The following is a 20,163-nucleotide window of genomic DNA, read 5'->3' on the forward strand; positions in this document are numbered from 1 at the left end:
CACTTTGGGTGCTTCTAAACTAGGCCTTTTCTGTGGAACTATCATTCACTTCTTATGGACCTTTCATAAGATATTGTCTCCAAACTGCCTTCTGTACCTTGAGTTCCACAATGGAAGAAAGGCGGGATGAATTACTAGGTGTGTTTTTGAATGCATGTGAATATGCACCCGTGGGGGAAATCTACTTCAAGTGCTGGGTTCCTGTGCAGTGGCCAAAGGCACAGCTTGACGGTTAGGGGGAAGGTGAGGATGAAGGTGCAACAAGCAAACTTGCCTAGATGCCTTTAAAAGGGGATTGGACAAATTTATGGAGGAAAAGTCTATTATGGGTTACAAACCATGATGTGTATGTGCAACCTCCTCTTTTTAGAACCTCAGAAGGCCAGATGCAAGAAATGGCACCAGGATGCAGGTCTCTTGTCTTGTATGCTCCCTGAGGCATTTGGTGGGCCACTGTGAGATGCAGTAAGCTGGACTAGATGGTATAGCCTGATTCAGTGGGGCTGTTCTTATGTTCTTATGGGACTTGGTTGAGGGGATAATTTAACCCCTGTGAAACTGTGAAAACTAAAGTCTTGCTCATGCATACAGAAGGAAAGGACATAGGTTCTAAGTGTGTTGCGGCACTCATCTTCTTATTCCCATGTTAAATCTGGAAGAATTTAAACAAACAAGGTCAAGTAACTTGAAAATGTTACTAAAGACGACAGTGGGGTGTGAAAACCATAACAGCTGCATCATTTATGGTTCTTTGGTTTTAACTGAAGAAGTTTTAAAAATTATTTACCGAGCACCCTAGTCAGCTAGTAGCATTAAGAGCACTGCAGCACTGGGTTTCTCAAGATTGCAGGGGGGAAGGAGTTTGTGAAAGGGTGAGCTTTAGATGTCTCTTGGAAAAAAATTGATTTCATTGCTGTATTAATTCGCTTCAGCAAGCGGCAATTAATTGCAAGTATTTAAGAACATAAGAACAGCCCCACTGGATCAGGCCATAGGCCCATCTAGTCCAGCTTCCTGTACCTCACAGCGGCCCACCAAATCCCCCAGGGAGCACACCAGATAACAAGAGACCTGCATCCTGGTGTTCTCCCTAGCTTATGAAATAACCCATTTCTAAAATCAGGATTTGTTGCCTGACAACTTTGACTTTGTAATTTTAGGCGCAGGATGTGAGGTGTGAATATATGTAGACATTGCATTGCACTGGGTGCCTCCAGGAGAACACAATCCAGGCCAGCATGCAGACAGGCGCATGCCCACACCTACTCTTTCAGGCTGGTTAGAAAAAGCCTTTCCTGATTTTTTTAAAATCCCATGGATAACCGCGCATTGCTTGCACAGCCCATTTGATCCTGTGAACAAAAGCCACATCCTGGGACTTTCCTAACTTGGAGTGAACAAAGTCATTAATGACACAAAAGAAGGGGCTCCAACCTTAGTTGTCCTCACCCACACCATGGCCAAAGTTAATCATGGAGTCCATGCTAACAACAACAACAACAGTATTTATATACTGCTTTTCAACAAAAAGTTCACAAAGCGGTTTACAGAGAAAATCAAATATCTAATGGCTCCCTGTCCCAAAAGGGCTCACAATCTAAAAAGATGCCAAGGAATACCAGCAGACAGCCACTAGAACAGGCAGTGCTGGGGTGAGGAGGCGCAGTTACTCTCCCCCTGCTAAATAAAAGAGGAGCACCCACTTGAAAAAGTGCCTCTTACCCAGTTAGCAGGGGTATAGGGTTGCTATACAATCCTGTATAATATATCATGTATGTTAGCTTTGTGCTCTGAGGGAAGCAGAACCACAGCTTACAAGTTGGTTCAGGGAGCAGGTGTAGATTGCTGAGTCAGCAGAATCAGCAGGCACCTGGGACTGCCAGCACTGATTGGCTAAGCTGACTACATAAGGTTAGTCTGCTGGAGCTTCCACTGCAGCAGTAAGGGAGTTGTTGGAGATAACTGAGGAACTGCTGCCAGTGACTGAGGAGGCTGGATACTGTATGTATATGTTATTACTGACTTATGGACTGAACCTTTGACTGTGTATTGTTGGAAACTAATTTGGATTTGTTTTACTTGGACTGACTGCTCTACGTGCTGACTCTTGGACTGTTTACTGACTACTCTACTTGTGATATCCCTTGCTCAAATACATCTGCTGAAAGTACTTTGCTGTATTTGCTGTTTTTCTTGCAACCTGCTCACATTGGGACAAAGCAGGGACCAACACCAACCATCCCATACAAAATTTAACCTTAACAATGTATACAATATATTCATCTAAATGCCCTATCTTATACATCTACAACTTCATTTTCAACCAAGCGTAAAATGGTCTCCATTGCTCTATCTGTGTCGGTTTGCACTATTGATCCAAGATCTCTGCAAGCCTATCAGTTTTTGCCGCATTCATTATTTTCTCTATTAATTCATCTTTCAGGACTTTCAGAAGGTGTTTGACACGGTCCCTCACCAAAGGCTACTGAAAAAACTCCACAGTCAGGAGTCATCACAATTTCTTGAATACATCCTTCTATCTAGGGTATCTTCAGGTTTAACATGAAAGGAAAAGTCCACAATAAACATTCCTTTACATCTGTGACTGCTGCCCTTTGACCCATGTATAAAATTCTCTTTGGCACTGTACAAAGTTCAGCTATTTTTGACCCTGTCAACTCATTGGCAGGAAGCTATCTTCCAAAGAAACAAACAAGTTCCTGTAATTTTTTATTTATCCAGAAGAGGTTTGCAGCAGAATACCATGTATATTTTCTCAGAAGCAAGTCCTACCATGGAGTTTAGTGTGGTTCACTCCCAAGAATCTCTTTATAGCAGTGTTTCTCAGTATTTATCTTCCACTGTACCACTTCACATAGTCCACCTATTTGAAGTGCCACCAGAAGCGGTGCAGGCAATGGCATAATTACCAGTTACTTCTTTGTTGGAAACCAGATGTGACACAAAAAACACCAGTAAGAGGCTCAGGGTGGACAGGAGGGCTTTTTTCAAGCACGGAAAAGCATGCTTTGGAGCTTCCCACTACTGTTTGTGTTGCGTTCCTGGTCCTGCTGCCCGGCAGCAGGTGTCCAGGGGTCCCCTGAGTACCATCAGAGCACCACCTCAAGTACCACTTTTGGTACCAGTACCATTGGTTGAAAAACACTGCTCTATAGGATTACAAGCACAATGTTATACTTTAGAAAACATTAGGTTTGGGTTATCAGGTTCAGATCTTTGGTAATTGTATTGATGTTAAAATTCTTCCTATCTTTTTTTGGTCCCTTTCTATAGGACTAAACAAACAGTAATGGGTAACTGTCAGTCCTGGGGGGAAAGAGGGGGGATGAGTAATACCAGATGTCTCAAAAAATGTATATACGTTATAATGAGCTCTAATTCATAATACTTTATTGTAGAAAACCTGCAATGCTCTAACATCTAAGGTAAGCAATTGAAAAGATGTGTAGAACCATCCCAGCTGGTTGGGGACCATTTCAAGGACTTAGTCTAATTCTCATTAACTAATTAATTACTTAACAGGGTCAAGTAATTGCTTCTGGGTACCAACATATGCAGTATATGTGTGCATTATAGTATGTGCAAATCATCACATGATAAATTTGACACTATAAAGTGTGCATATATTTCCTTGAGACACCCTGTGTGTGTATGCATGACATTGCCGATGCATGGGCTCCAGTTTTAACTAACTGTGGCAAAGGGAGGAGGCGATTCTAGCCCCTTTCCTCATGAAAACCAACCCCTCTCCACAAAGCTAGTATCTGTGCCTGTGTTCCCCACCCCACCCCTTCCTGGACCAAATAGAAGTAGAGAAGGAGAAATTAGATTGAAATTGTAATTTAAAAAAAAATGAATTTCACATCTTATCTATTTGATCTTGATACTATTTTTTTTGCTTAGACCAGATAAACAGATTGTATGTAATAGAGGGGTTTTAGAGCTGAATAGAGTTTTCTTTAGGCTGGATGCTGAATAAAATAAAAAAAATGAGAAAAATTTCACTCCAGCTGATTTTGTCTGGCATTTCTTTGTTAATTATTGTGCAACCTTGCTAATAAGGAGTGCCACTTTTTTCTATTTCTGTTGTCAGCGTTTCAACAGATCCATATTTTTGATTAGCACTAGAGCCAGATAAGGCTGCAATCCTATACACACCTCAGTAGTGTAGGGGGGGGGGGCAAAATGATAAATACTACAGGCACAGCAACATGCTGTGTAAATGACTCCTCCCACTCTCCATGGGAGCCATTCCGGGCAGTGACAGCAATGTTCAGGAGATGTCGTTTGGTTTGGCAAGCATCTGCACAGTGATATCACTGCCCAGAATGTTCTGATGGCAGTGGGAGGGATCACTTACATGGCACATTGGAGCACCTGCGGTACTTACCATTTTGCTTCTCTCTGGCTATGCTACTGACACACTTACCTAGGAATTCCATTGAACTCAATGGGGCTTATTTTTGACTGCACATGCATTGGATTGCACTATAGGATTATTGCCGTGTTTTCTGTTTTCAAAGAGAGAATTTCCATTTCCACTTTTATCATGTCTTGCTAATGTGCTCAGGGCCAGCCCAAGACCTCTGGTGCCTGAGGCATCATGCCTAATACTGAGCTCCTTTACCTGGTGATGTTCCTCACACACCCTGGATTGGAAAAGGAAGAGGAGGACAGAGCAGAAGATAAAGTGTAGAAGACAGGAAACTGGTAGACTAGAGTGTCCCTAGGGAGTGGGAGGAGGAGCAGTGAAAGCAAATGGACAGACAGAAGAGCCCCTCCACCAAACTACTGCCTGAGCCATATACCTCAGTTGGCCTCATGAATGGGCCAGTTCCATTAAAAACTATTGTACTGGGCCCAGACTTAACCAAATGTATCTGTAAAGCAATTGTTTCATTACCATCCTAAAATAGAAACAAAGTGCAGCTTGACTTTAATTACCTTTCCCTCTACAGCAGCAGTTTCCAAACTGGAGACCACTACACAATGGGAAAGGTGTCCCCGGCACAACCAGTGATTAGTGTTCCACCAGTGAGCCCTCCTTCCCCCCCCCCCCCCGCTGATCTCCCCCAAACTGAGCTCCAGAAACCTGCCCAGAAATCTGGGCATGATGGCTGTTGGGTTGACGGAACCCGGAAGCAATGGGCTGGAGCTCAGTTTGGGAAAGATCAGCAGTGGGAATGGATGGCTCCCTTGCAGAGTGGTAAGTGTTGTTCACAGTGGGGGCACTGGATCTGGCCCACAGGACAGGATCAGGAGAGCCCTGCTCTACAGAAACATTTTCTATTTAACATTATTTTCTTTTCAACATTCTGCCAGACTGAGGAAGACTTATAGGTGTGCACACCACATATAATGGATTGTCGTTGATTCAAGTAAAGTTGCTGTTTTATTGTATCCATTTGCATTTTCCCTTTATGTCTCACTGTGATGGGAGCACCAGATGAAATCCCTCCACTTCCTGCAACTCTTAGAGTTCTGAACCTGACAACCCTAACCAATATGGCAATATTTGCCAAATAGTAGTGCATAGATTCTTTGCAGCATCTATCAATATGCAAAAGAGCAGCTAAAAAACAACAACAATTGAGCTTGTTGTTCACAGAACAAAGTGAGAAAAGCCAAATGCTTCTTTTTTTCCAGCCACCAGTTTCACAAACCCATCAGGGAGAGCACAAGGAGGCTGGCTGGCTGTTTTCTGTATTATCTCCTAACAGGTGAACAATTAGTTAATTGGTGCTGCTAATTACAGCATCCATTAAGCAATCCCATGAGGCAAGTTTACCCTTCCCATCCATATCATTGAGACATTCCAGCTAGAATAGTCACGCACAACTGGAGACAATAGCTTGTATGTACATATTAAACACAGCCCGGCACAGCGGTATCATGAATGAGACTGAGATTCCCTTGCCACAGGATTTGATTGTGTGTGGGGTTCACCAGAGCAGTTTCTGACCGCAGGTCAAAAGGAGGAGAGGTGTGATAGAAATGGCCAGTTATTATAGCAATCTCAGCACATGTCTGTCACTGAAGGCTTACTTGCATTCATCTCAAACGTGCTTTGGTTTGTATTTTCTTCATCAATCACTGGTATTTTTATGGCACTTTTCTCCCTCATTCTGGGCCTCCAAAGTGACTTACAGTGAAAGATGAAAATACAATAAAACAAAAACAACCAAAAATCAACAAAAAAAAAAATCAGTAAAATGAACAAGGGAAGCAGCAGCAGCATGAATATGTAGGTCAGGATCCAAAGGAGGTAGCTCAGACCAATAGAAAAGGTTTTACAACCTGTTGGACTTGTGGTTACAAGCCCCACATGGGTTGACATGGATGTGATTTCCTGGGCATTTTCCCATGGCATAACTGCACATCTGATAGGGACCTAAGTTTTAATACACAACTGACTAGGGTAGTGGTTCTCAGATGTTTAGCACTGGGACCCCACTTTTTTAGAATGAGAATCTGTCAGGACCCACCAAAAGTGATCTCATGAGCAGAAGTGACATCATCAAGCAGGAAAATTTTTAACATTCCTAGGCTGCAATCCTACCCACACTTAACCAGGAGTAAGTCCCATTGACTATCACTGTTAAAAGCATATACATAGTAGCCTGTTAAAAGTACAGATCTGTAACATTTCCCCAAATGCAGTCACATACCATGGTAGCATCAAGTCTAATATATTAAAATAAAATATTGACATGAATAGGTACCAACCTGAAATTGGTTCACGACCAACCTAGTGGGTCCCGATCCACAGTCCGAGAAACACTGGACTAGGGGAATAGTTTTTGGAACTACAAAGATCTAGATAAGCTGTGACCTAGGTGACGGTGTGAACTGCAGCATCTGCAAGGGAGAGCTGCTAGGCTATGGCACTTTTGGACCAATTCTATTAGGAATTTAGAGCCCAATCCTATGGGCTGTTAGTGCCAGCGCTGTGTTTTGCAAACATGCTGTGAGGCGCTTAGCCTCAAAGTTGTGTGGAGGATCAGCTGACCTTGAGTAGTTTTGGGGCAGGGGGAGGTGAAAAGTGGGCAGAACGGGGTGGGAAGAGGGCAGGGCAGGGGGAGTGACCAGCCTGGGAGAGGGCATATTCATATCCTAACCTCCATGTCAGGCTGCAAAACCTGGCATGGAGCCTCTCAAGTCTGCACCGGCAAAATAGCTTGCGCAAACCTGAGGAGCCCCAATTACGGAACCTGGGGCTTTCCTTGGGAGAAGTGGATGAAAGTCCCCTTCCCCTGAGAAGACCTCCAGTGGCCTCAGTGGTGCTGCTAGATGCAGCGGTAGGCGTTGCTGCACCTGAGCTGCTGGGGATAGGCTTGGGTTGCCTCCCCAAACGTTCTGGTTGTGTAAGGCTGTTTACAGTTGTTGCAAAATATGACATACCATGGGCCTGGCTGTGGATGCAAGTGGAACACAGCTGGATCCACATGTTGGCTGCCAGTGGATTCCTGCTGTAGCAGAAAGCACAGAGGGTGGGAGGCAGGTGAAGAGATGGTGGAATGGAGTGGAGAATTGGAGTAGCAAGGAGGAAAGGGGTGGGGTGGATGGTAGATCAAGGTCAGAAAGGGTGGTATCAATGGCAGCGCCACTACCAATATCCTATCACTTGCATTCATGTGGACTTGCACCAGCAAGATCACAGGCTCAAATCCATGCAGAGACCAAGCGGGCTGGTGTGGACTTACTTGGGGTAAAGGAACAAATGTTTCCTTACTCCGAAGAGGCCTCCAGGTCCTAAATCTCCCCTGCATGCACCTAATTGGTGCAGCTGCATTGCTGCACATGGAGTTACATAGGATTAGTCTGTTCGCCCCACTGAAATGTGGTCTTTCTTTCCAAGCATTGTCAAAGTCCTTCGCTTGCCCCCTCCCGTTCCTCTTTAGCTGCCATGTTTTCTTTTTGCTTCAGATCGACTTTCCCTTCTCTTTTAACAGATTTTTAATTATCCTAGTGCCACACTGAGATGAGACTGAGATGCCCTCCCCAGCCGTTTTTGAGTCACATCTGCAAATCACGTAGGTATAATCTCTATGACAACTGACCCATGTTGAGAGGAAGAAAATAAGCTCAGAACTAAAGGTTAATTGCTGTTTCATTTATGCATTTTTGTGCCGCTCCAGCATTGTGAATTGAAGTTCTAATTAGAATCAAATTATCAGCAGATTGAACATCTTCTTTGTTATTAAGCTAGCTATAAAACTAGTCAGACTGGTTTGGAAAGTAGCTGAAAGAAAGGTACTCGCCCTTCTACCCTCTGCCATGAGTTTGTATTAAGAACCCTGGCAAGTCTTGCTTACTAAGGAAAGGAGAGCTTCCCATTTTTGCTGTCAGTCATGTCTCTTCCATTTACCAGACCAGTGTGAAGATGTATAGATGTGTCTGCCATTCTGGTGTATATACCTGGGCATCACCTCATGACTCCATCAGACCAGCAGCAAACGGTTACATTTTCAATGACAAATACACACTCATTGTGAACAATCAAAAATGCTGCGTCACCTATACAATATAGAGAAATGCATGTTCATTCGCATTATCTTTCAAGGGGATTAAGAAATTTGTGGCTATCTATTCGCAGGAAAGTCCTGCCTATAAGCCAAAGTCGTTTCTCAGAGTAAACTTGTAATGCAAATAATAATTTTACTTTTTCCTCTTAAAAAAGTGAACGGCAACTGTTAACCGGAACTGGCTTGCTGGCCAAAGAGCCAAAGACCCATCCAGTCCAGGGTGTCCAAACTTTTTGGCAGCAGGGCCACATCATCTCTCTGTTACTGTGTCAGGGGCTGGGAAAAATAGAATTAATTTACATTTAATTACTTTAATTAATTTACATTTCAAATTTGAACAAATTTACATAAATGAATATATTAGAGATGGAACATATATGAATGAATGACGGTCTCGCAATAGCTCAAGGCCTATAAAAGGCCTTGCGCAAAGCAAGGCCAGCCTTTCCTTGCTGCTGCTGCTACCTCACAGACATGAAACAGCAAGCAGTGGAGGAAGCCCTCGTCCCACAGCTCACGTGAGAGATCGAACAGGCGCCCTCAATCTGGGAACAGTTGCGTCAAGTCAGCACAGGCTCCAGCAAGTCTCTGGAGGACGAGGGGCTCAATGAAGACTGGGCACTCCCCAAGGGTTGGATTGGGAGTCCTCGAGGGCTGCAAGTGGTCCCAGGGCCAGGGCTTGGGCACCCCTGATCTAGTCCAATATTCTTTCCAACAGTGACTAAAGGTTTTTCTGTTGTAAATTTGTCCAGTCCTTTCTAAGATTTATGTAACAAAGTATAACATGAATATTGCCATTTCTTATGGTAATGAATTCACTAAGTTGCAGCCCAATCCTAACTAAATCTTGCCCTCTCCCGCTGATGCATCTGCACCAGCGGAGGGCACACTTAGCCAGAAGAGGGGGGCAGTACGGTGATCTCTTCAAGGTAAGAGAAGTTTTGTTCCTTTACCTTGGGGAAAGTCACCTGTACACCAAAGGGTCTCCTGGGATCTGCATCACATTATAGGGGGACAAGAATGATATACAGAAGACAAGGAGGCCTTAGGGGAGGTACAGTAGGGTAGAGATGAGTCATCTGGGTCTACTGGTCTGAGTTGGGCTCTTCTGCATCTTTTTGACTCACCCTGACACTTGCTTGTGGGCAAGATGCCAGAATTGGCCATGACCCCTTCCTAAATCTGCCTAGGTCTAGGTGGGGACTGGTACAGATCATTGGGTGTTCCTAGTTCCTAGGGCAGAGAGAGAAATTTTATCAGGGGGTACAAAGGTTTTGGGGGCTCCTTTGGGGGGGTACAAAGATTCTTTTGGGCCCTTTCCCTTGTCCATTGACTCATAATTTCATACAATCCTTGGATTATAATCTCTACGAATCCCAATCTATAAAACTATGTGGGTTTCCCCAAAATGTAAACGCACACAATATATGCAAACATTTTCTGAGATCCCAGGAAACTTCCTGCTCCCCTCCATTGGCTCCCTTTTTGATCCCAGGCTTAGGTACAATGTACCCCTGTGGTGTGATGCTCCACACATCTGATTGTGAAGTCTACTCTGTTTTCATCACAAAAGTCATCTGAGCCAATCATGACCAGGCTCTTTGTGATGTCCAAGGTTTTCCCTAGGAGACTCCAGGTCTGGTCCAGAAACTGTCAGAGCAGCTCTTGGTCTTTGGTTGCAAGGCAGCATCATGTTTGTGCTTATGATGGGTATGCCCTACTGCAACTTTGTGGCAGGGCTGGAGCAGCTCTTGTTTCTCTTTCTCTTCACCATCAGGGGTTTCAGGTTGGTTTACCACCCTTGGGTAAGGGAAAAACTTCAGTGTGGGAGCAAAGATGAGTCCTGGTCTGACTTAGGGGGTCTCCCTGTAGGGTCTGTCAGTACCTCACCCAAGGAGGGGTAACCGAACCTGTTCACTAGTGTTCTGTTCTGAATGTAAGAACTAGCTTTTTGGCCTAGACCTGAGGACCATGAAGGAGGGTTGCCAGAACTCCTCAGGTTCAGACTCTAGGACTGTTCAGATATGTAAGGGAACGGAGAAGGGCCTAGTGGGTGGAGCACCTAGCAGTCTATGAATTACACCAATCTCCCCGATTCACCCGTTGAACTGGCAAAAACATTTTTGACCCTGAGCTTGGGTACAAATTACCCCCTTTACCACCTTCTCATGAGCCCTGCCCTGTTACCATTGCTTCTTCCTTTCTCTTCCTATCCACAGCATTTCCTCTTCCACTGTCCTTCCCCTCCAGCCTTCTCCTTATCTGCCTTCCTGTTCCTACTACTTTCCTAATTTGCCTGTCCCTGCTTTTCTTCATTCTTCACCACCTGCCCCTTCCCACTCTCTCTCTTCTGCCTGATCCCTGTCCTGGGTTTCTGCTTCACTCACCAGCCTCCTCCCTTACCTGTAGTTTGCTCCTTCTCCTTCTTGTCTGCGCCGCTGCTCAGCTTCGCTCTTGTTCTCTCCATTCCTCCACCCAACCCCTACTCACTCTTCCTTCCCCTTTCGTGCCCACCCACCCCCTTCCATCCCAATCAGCAGGATCTAGAATGGTTGCATTGCCCCCTATTCTTGTGATATTTCACCACCCAGTGATGATGACATCACTGGGCAAGAGACCAAGAAGCCCTGTTCTGCCTCAGTCTTGTGTGGCATATCAATGTGTCATGGATCACAGAAGAAAAACTGTTTGATTTGGTAGAGTCCTGCTAAACTCTGGGAGGGCAACTTTGCTCTTGCCCCCTTCCCTCAAATTCCGTAGCATCAAGTGATTGGGAACTGATTTGAAACTTGTATAGTCATGGCAAGCTAGTTACATATTTCTAAAATCTTGTTGACTTTGTTTATGAGCAATATAACATCTGCACCTCTCTGCAGTAGTGTAGCAAGTCGGAGAGTAGTTCAGTCCAGTTCAGTCAGTCCTGACCCCAGTCAGGGTAGTTCAGTCCAAGAATCAGGCTGGAAGGGGGTGCCGCATCAGGCCCAGCCAAGGTGGCGGCAGTGGGAGAAGCCGCAGCGGCACCAGCTGTGGTGGCAGGTATGTAGAGGCCACCGCCACCTCCTTGTGTTTTGACAGTTTTGCAATCTGGCTGCTGCCCCCATTCCTTCCCCTTTGGGGAAGGAATGGGGCAGCAGCCAGACTGCAAAGCCACTGCTGCTGCTATCACTGCCACCACTTCCTCTGAGAGAATCCAGAAGTGATGTCATGCATCACCACCCTGGATGCTGGCGCCTGTAGTGATGCCATTGCCTCTCTGCTCTTTAAGAAGCAAATGCCCAAAGCCTCCTGGGTACATTACACTAAATAAATGGCTCTTTACATCCTGGAGAACTTCCTGTCGCACAGGGAATTCACTATTTACTGCGCCACGGAACACTGTAGCAGTTTTAGATGCTCCTAATAGTGAATGTATTGGAGAGTTATTTTTTTTGGCTATCTGAAGAACATTATGCATAAAGCATAATTGGAAAACGACAGTTTGTGAGCTTGTTTGTGATAGCATTTTATTTTGCAAGAAATCAGTTATGCTTGATTGGATTCCCCTTTTCTGTAGTCTCTTTTTAGGATTGTTTATCAAGCACCTGGAGCTGAGTTTATCTTTTGGGGGCAACACATTTTCAAATACTACTGCCACTGCTACTAATAGTAATACTATATCACCTACAACTAAGAGCTATGGAAAGAATTAAAAACGAGATCAGCTCCCATCATCCAAGTGATTTTAAGGACAGCTGTGTTAAAGGCAGGAGTCAACCTCCCTCCCAGCTGTGGATGTATACAGCATGACATATTGCTCAATTTTAGTGAATGTGGAAGAGTGCACTGAAGCGCCTGTACTCATTAGTTTCTGCATGGCATGAGCTGAAGGTTTCACACTGTATCGGCTCAGTCCTATCCCCTGCTTTATGACAACAGGACACTGTCCCACTGTTGTAAATTGACTGCCGACAACATGTGGAATGCATTACGAGTGGCGATTTTCAAGTTGTTACAAAGTTCGAGCAGCATTAGAAAGCTGGTGCAGGTCTGAGTAGACCCATAGGCAACAGGGGGCTTACCTGAGTGTAAGGGAACCATGTTATCTTGCCCCAAGGAAGCCTCCTGATCAGAGGTGTCACTTGGGTTTGTGTCACCCCCATGATGGACCTCCTCTGAACCAGACCATAGATATCATACACTCATCCTGAATGTAGTGGTATCACTAGAGTTGGAGTGTATCTGTAACATTTATTGGTTTCCTGCTGTGTCATAATAACACCTCATTGGCTCTTGGAACAATCAGTCTCATTGGTCAGTTTAGAGTTAAGGAAATCCAGTTTTTTGTTACATAAGGCTGTTTTGTTTTTCTGGGCATAATCTTTGATAGAATACAGGTATTTCAACATGGTTTATTTCATTACATTCTACATGAAAATACCTTTCCAATGATATATGACATGCTGGTATTATTCATAAATACAAATTTTCCAAATGGTTTCCAAAATTTTGGCCACTAGTGCACCCCCCCCCCCCACTCCCCTAGTGGTGCCACTGGATCCAATTGACATTGTATACTTAGACTTTGCCTGTGGCAGACTTCGTTTCCAGACTCACAAAGAGAGTCTGGTCCAACAAGAAGCTGACGGAACATACCAAGATCCAGGTCTACAGAGCTTGCGTCCTGAGTACACTTCTGTACTGCAGCGAGTCATGGACTCTTCGCTCACAACAGGAGAGGAAACTGAGCGCTTTCCACATGCGCTGCCTCCGACGCATCCTCGGCATCACCTGGCAGGACAAAGTTCCAAACAACACAGTCCTGGAACATGCTGGAATCCCTAGCATGTATTCACTGCTGAAACAGAGACGCCTGCGTTGGCTTGGTCATGTCGTGAGAATGGATGATGGCCGGATCCCAAAGGATCTCCTCTATGGAGAACTCGTGCAAGGAAAGCGCCCTACAGGTAGACCACAGCTGCAATACAAGGACATCTGCAAGAGGGATCTGAAGGCCTTAGGGATAGACCTCAACAAGTAGGAAACCCTGGCCTCTGAGCGGCCCGCTTGGAGGCAGGCTGTGCAGCATGGCCTTTCCCAGTTTGAAGAGACACTTTGCCAACAGTCTGAGGCTAAGAGGCAAAGAAGGAAGGCCCATAGCCAGGGAGACAGACCAGGGACAGACTGCACTTGCTCCCGGTGTGGAAGGGATTGTCACTCCCGGATTGGCCTTTTCAGCCACACTAGACGCTGTGCCAGAACCACCTTTCAGAGCGCGATACCATAGTCTTTCGAGACTGAAGGTTGCCAATACAATACTTAGACTTTTAAAATGTTTTTGTCAAAGTCTCTTGACTAAATTTATTGAACATTCATGGAATAAGGCCCTGATATATAACATGATGGTATTTTTCAAAAATGTCAATATTTCACAGTTTTGGCCAGTAGTGGTGTCACCCCCCCCAAGTGCATCACCTGGTGCTGTCCACACCCTGCACACCATTCTAGTGATGCCACTGCTTGCCCCACTCCACTGTAGTATGCAGTATGTGCCTCCATGGCATGGCTGCATCAGTGCTGGTGGCAAGGAATAGGATTTGTCTGAAGGAGTGGTAACTTCAGCAGGTACCAAAGTACATTCTGATGTAACTTTCTTTTATGAATGGAATGGAACATTGAACATCGAGACTGATTGATACTGAGACCAGTGTTCTATCCACCACAATTACTTTGCAATCTGAAGATTGGGAAGATCAGCTGAATCCCAGTTGCACTCTGATTCTGTACATGCCTACAGAAGTAAATTGTAAACATGCCTACTGAAGTAAATTAGAAGTAAATTGTACAGCATTCCGTGGGTCTTACTCCCAAGTAAATACATAACATTGGATTGGAACACCAGAAACTTCTTCTGCTTTCAACTCCAGTACTCTTCTTCAGCAAAGCTCATTAACATCACTGTTTACACATACTCAGACCATTCTGATAAAGAATTCCCACTGGGAAGATTTTGAAATCATGTATCTAAACAAATGCGAAAGTAGTTAATAACCTTTATATAAAATTATTCAGTTGGAAAAAAATATTTCCACATGAGCATTTGCAATTAAAATTGTTACAGCAGTTCCAACCAACCTCTGGAGAATCTCTTTTTTCTTCCCCATAGGGATCTCAACAAAGACAACTAATTTATGGCCAAACAAAATCAGTGCTAACCCTTCAAGAAGATAACAATGTTTTTAAAAAAAAAAAAAGTACTTTGGCAACTTAGCCATGAACCTATTTCTTGTGGCATGAGATTTCAGAGAGAATGTAATTCACCTCTTAGATGCTTGAAGGGGCTGAAGAAATGTAAATGCCCACAGTTGGCGTATTGTTGAAGTGGGATGGGGGGAATGAGAGCTCTCAGACTTACGCCACAGCTGAAGGAGTAATGTAATCAGAAGCAGTGAGTAAGTTCTGCTTTTGAAACTTTTCTCAAAAGGTTCTTAGCCTAGAAGAAGCATCACATTCTTTCAGGACTTTCAGAAGGAGTTCGACACGGTCCCTCACCAAAGGCTACTGAAAAAAACTCCACAGTCAGGGAATTAGAGGGCAGGTCCCCTCCTGCATTGAGACCTGGTTGAAGACCAGGAAACAGAGTGTGGGTGTCAATGGGCAGTTTTCACAATGGAGAGAGGTGTGCCCCAAGGATCTGTCCTGGGACTGGTGCTTTTCAACCTCTTCATAAATGACCTGGAGACAGGGTTGAATAGTGAGGTGGCTAAGTTTACAGACAACACCAAACTTTTCCGAGCGGTGAAGACCAGAAGTGATTGTGAGGAGCTCCAGAAGGATCTCTCCAAACTGGCAGAATGGGCAGCAAAATGGCAGATGCATTTCAATGTAAGTAACCGTAAAGTCATGCACATTGGGGCAAAAAATCAAAACTTCATATATAGGCTAATGGGTTCTGAGCTATCTGTGACAGATCAGGAGAGAGATCTTGGGGGGGGGGTGGACAAGTCGATGAAAGTGTCGACCCAATGTTCGGCGGCAGTAAAGAAGGCCAATTCCATGCTTGGGATCATTAGAAAAGGTATTGAGAACAAAACGGCTACTATTATAATGCAGTTGTACAAATCGATGGTAAGGCCACACCTGGAGTATTGTGTCCAGTTCTGGTTGCCGCATCTCAAAAAAGACATAGTGGAAATGGAAAATGTGCAAAAGAGGGCAACTAAGATGATTGCTGGGCTGGGGCATAAGGCCTCTTCAGCCTAGAAAAGAGACACCTGAGGGGGGACATGATTGAGACATACAAAATTATGCATGGGAAGGATAAAGTGGGTAGAGAGATGCTCTTTACACTCTCACATAACACCAGAACCAGGGGACATCCACTCAAATTGAGTGTTGGGAGGGTTAGGAAAGACAAAAGAAAATATTTCTTTACTCAGTATGTGGTCAGTCTGTGGAACTCCTTGCCACAGGATGTGGTGACAGCATCTGGCCTGGATGCCTTTAAAAGGGGATTGGACAAGTTTCTGGAGGAAAAATCCATTATGGTTTACTAGCCATGATATGTATGTGCAACCTCCTGATTTTAGAAATGGGCTATGTTAGATGCAAGGGAGGGCACCAGGATGAGGTCTCTTGTTACCTGGTGTGCTCCCTGGGGCATTTGGTGGGGCCTCTGTGAGATACAGGAAGCTGGACTAGTGGGCTTATGGCCTGATCCAGTGGGGCTGTTCTTATGTTCAGATTTCGCAGGAAGCAAACAGAGACATTTGTGCAGGGGCGATTGTGCATGTGTGGACCATCATCTTTTCCCAAGGCCTGCCTGAGAGACAGTATGTACCATAGTTACTCACCTATAATGCAAGAAATTTCTGCCAATAAATCACATTTAGATCATCTCACCTTATCTGAGAGGTCACTTAGCAGTCAGGCAAGTTGGGGGAAGCAAGAGGAAAATGCAGAGATAATCAGAGGGCTATTTGTGTCCACAGTAACCCGCAGGCAAGCTGCAACTAAAGTTCACCTTTTATTCTTCTCCTGAGAAAAAAAGGAAGCCAGGGCTCAAGGCTTCCATTTAAATCAAGCAAGCCTTCTTCTCAGCCTCCTTCTCTTTAGCGGACTCTTCTGCACCCTTGTACCATTTGCAAATGTTTGGCAGAGTTCTGGTTTTTTAATCACCAGAATTTCCATATAAAACAAAGTCCCTGGCTACAATTCAGTGCACCATTACTTAACACCCATGGAAAGCAATGGGTCTACTGAATAAATTGGGTTGCAACTATGTGTAGCTGCGCTTGCTCATTCCTTGGTGCTTGCGTCTTTGCTGTGAATTGAATTGCATACTCCCAGTTATGTGTTATAAGTTGTATGTTATGCATAGAGCCTCTGGCTTAACCCACCACACACCTTAAAGAAGGATCTGATTAATGGTTCTACTGTGTGTTGTTTACAGTTCACTTACTCGAATAGTATTTACAAAATGTTGTGAAGACCAGAATTTAGAAGTTAAAGAATAAAAATGTATCTTAAGATGATCTTTTACTGTATTTTTAATAAAATAGAGACTGTACAATTCTTAGGTAATTACTGGCAAGTTATTTTTCAGGATCTGGCCTCAGGTAAAATCAGACAAAATGATAGTCAGAACCCCCCTGTTTAACCCCCACCCGACTTATCCAAGGGTCATAGAAAATTCCATGATTTTTGCTCAAAACCTGCCCTTGACTTATCTGTGAGATCTACGTGCTCAGGTGTCTGTGGTAGTTCATGTTGCATCAAGGGTATAATCCTAGGTAAATTTGCCTGAGAGTCCATCCTATTGTCCACTTACGAGTGAGTAGCATAGGTTAGCACTTGAATATATCTTTGATATTTATTTGTAAAGGTGGGAAGATAGGCTTACAGTTTAAGGGTACAATTCTAACCAACTTTCCAGCACTGACTTAGCTGCAATGCAGACACAAGGTAACAAATATGCCCTTACCTTGAGGAGGCCTCCTTGACTGCCTCCCCACTGCCGGATGCAGTGCATGCCACATTGGCACAGCTATGTCAGTGTTGGAAAGTTGGTTAGGAAAGGTGGGAGAACTGGAATGTCTGGTGACAAGGGAAAATATTGACATAGTGGGCATAACGGAAACCTGGTGGAATGCGGAGAATCAGTGGGATACTGCAATCCCGGGCTATAAACTCTACAGGAGGGACAGGCAGGGGCGTGTTGGAGGTGGGGTGGCCCTTTATGTTAAGGAAGGGATAGAATCCAGCAAAGTAGAGATTGAAGGTGGGTCCGACTCCACCGTAGAATCTCTGTGGGTTAAATTACCAGGCTTGTGCAGCGATGTAATACTGGGGGCGTGCTATCGTCCTCCAGACCAGAAATCTGATGGGGACCTTGAAATGAGGAAACAGATCAGGGAGGTGACAAGGAGGGACAGGGTTGTAATCATGGGGGACTTCAATTATCCTCATATTGACTGGGTCAATTTGTGTTCTGGTCACGATAAGGAAACCGGATTTCTTGACGTGCTAAATGACTGTGGCTTAGATCAGCTAGTCACGGAGCCCACCAGAGGACAGGTGACTCTGGATTTAATTTTGTGCGGTACGCAGGACCTGGTTAGAGATGTAAACGTTACTGAGCCATTGGGGAACAGTGATCATGCTGCGATCCATTTTGACGTGCACGTTGGGGGAAGAATACCAGGCAAATCTCTAACAAAAACCCTTGACTTCTGACGGGCGGACTTCCCTCAAATGAGGAGGCTGGTTAGAAGGAGGTTGAAAGGGAGGGTAAAAAGAGTCCAGTCTCTCCAGAGTGCATGGAGGCTGCTTAAAACAACAGTAATAGAGGCCCAGCAGAGGTGTATACCGCAAAGAAAGAAGGGTTCCACTAAATCCAGGAGAGTGCCCGCATGGCTAACCAGCCAAGTTAGAGAGGCTGTGAAGGGCAAGGAAGCTTCCTTCCGTAAATGGAAGTCTTGCCCTAATGAAGAGAATAAAAAGGAACATAAACTGTGGCAAAAGAAATGTAAGAAGGTGATAGGGGAGGCCAAGCGAGACTATGAGGAACGCATGGCCAGCAACATTAAGGGGAATAATAAAAGCTTCTTCAAATATGTTAGAAGCAGGAAACCCGCCAGAGAAGCGGTTGGCCCTCTGGATGGTGAGGGAGGGAAAGGGGAGATAAAAGGAGACTTAGAGATGGCAGAGAAATTAAATGAGTTCTTTGCATCTGTCTTCACGGCAGAAGACCTCGGGCAGATACCGCTGCCCGAACGGCCCCTCCTAACCGAGGAGTTAAGTCAGATAGAGGTTAAAAGAGCAGATGTTTCAGACCTCATTGATAAATTAAAGATCAATAAGTCACCGGGCCCTGATGGCATCCACCCAAGGGTTATTAAGGAATTGAAGAATGAAGTTGCAGATCTCTTGACTAAGGTATGCAACTTGTCCCTCAAAACGGCCATGGTGCCAGAAGATTGGAGGATAGCAAATGTCACGCCTATTTTTAAAAAGGGAAAGGGGGGGGACCCGGGAAACTATAGGCCGGTCAGCCTAACATCCATACCGGGTAAGATGGTGGAATGCCTCATCAAAGATAGGATCTCAAAACACATAGACGAACAGGCCTTGCTGAGGGAGAGTCAGCATGGCTTCTGTAAGGGTAAGTCTTGCCTCACAAACCTTATAGAATTCTTTGAAAAGGTCAACAGGCATGTGGATGCAGGAGAACCCGTGGACATTATATATCTGGACTTTCAGAAGGCGTTTGACACGGTCCCTCACCAAAGGCTACTGAAAAAACTCCACAGTCAGGGAATTAGAGGACAGGTCCTCTCGTGGATTGAGAACTGGTTGGAGGCCAGGAAGCAGAGAGTGGGTGTCAATGGGCAATTTTCACAATGGAGAGAGGTGAAAAGCGGTGTGCCCCAAGGATCTGTCCTGGGACCGGTGCTTTTCAACCTCTTCATAAACGACCTGGAGACAGGGTTGAGCAGTGAAGTGGCTAAGTTTGCAGAAGACACCAAACTTTTCCGAGTGGTAAAGACCAGAAGTGATTGTGAGGAGCTCCAGAAGGATCTCTCCAGACTGGCAGAATGGGCAGCAAAATGGCAGATGCGCTTCAATGTCAGTAAGTGTAAAGTCATGCACATTGGGGCAAAAAATCAAAACTTTAGATATAGGCTGATGGGTTCTGAGCTGTCTGTGACAGATCGGGAGAGAGATCTTGGGGTGGTGGTGGACAGGTCGATGAAAGTGTCGACCCAATGTGCGGTGGCAGTGAAGAAGGCCAATTCTATGCTTGGGATCATTAGGAAGGGTATTGAGAACAAAACGGTTAGTATTATAATGCCGTTGTACAAATCGATGGTAAGGCCACACCTGGAGTATTGTGTCCAGTTCTGGTCGCCGCATCTCAAAAAAGACATAGTGGAAATGGAAAAGGTGCAAAAGAGAGCGACTAAGATGATTACGGGGCTGGGGCACCTTCCTTATGAGGAAAGGCTACGGCGTTTGGGCCTCTTCAGCCTAGAAAAGAGACGCTTGAGGGGGGACATGATTGAGACATACAAAATTATGCAGGGGATGGACAGAGTGGATAGGGAGATGCTCTTTACACTCTCAGATAATACCAGAACCA

The sequence above is a fragment of the Tiliqua scincoides genome, chromosome 1 (genome assembly GCF_035046505.1).
Source record: "Tiliqua scincoides isolate rTilSci1 chromosome 1, rTilSci1.hap2, whole genome shotgun sequence".
NCBI classification, from domain to species: Eukaryota; Metazoa; Chordata; class Lepidosauria; order Squamata; family Scincidae; genus Tiliqua; species Tiliqua scincoides.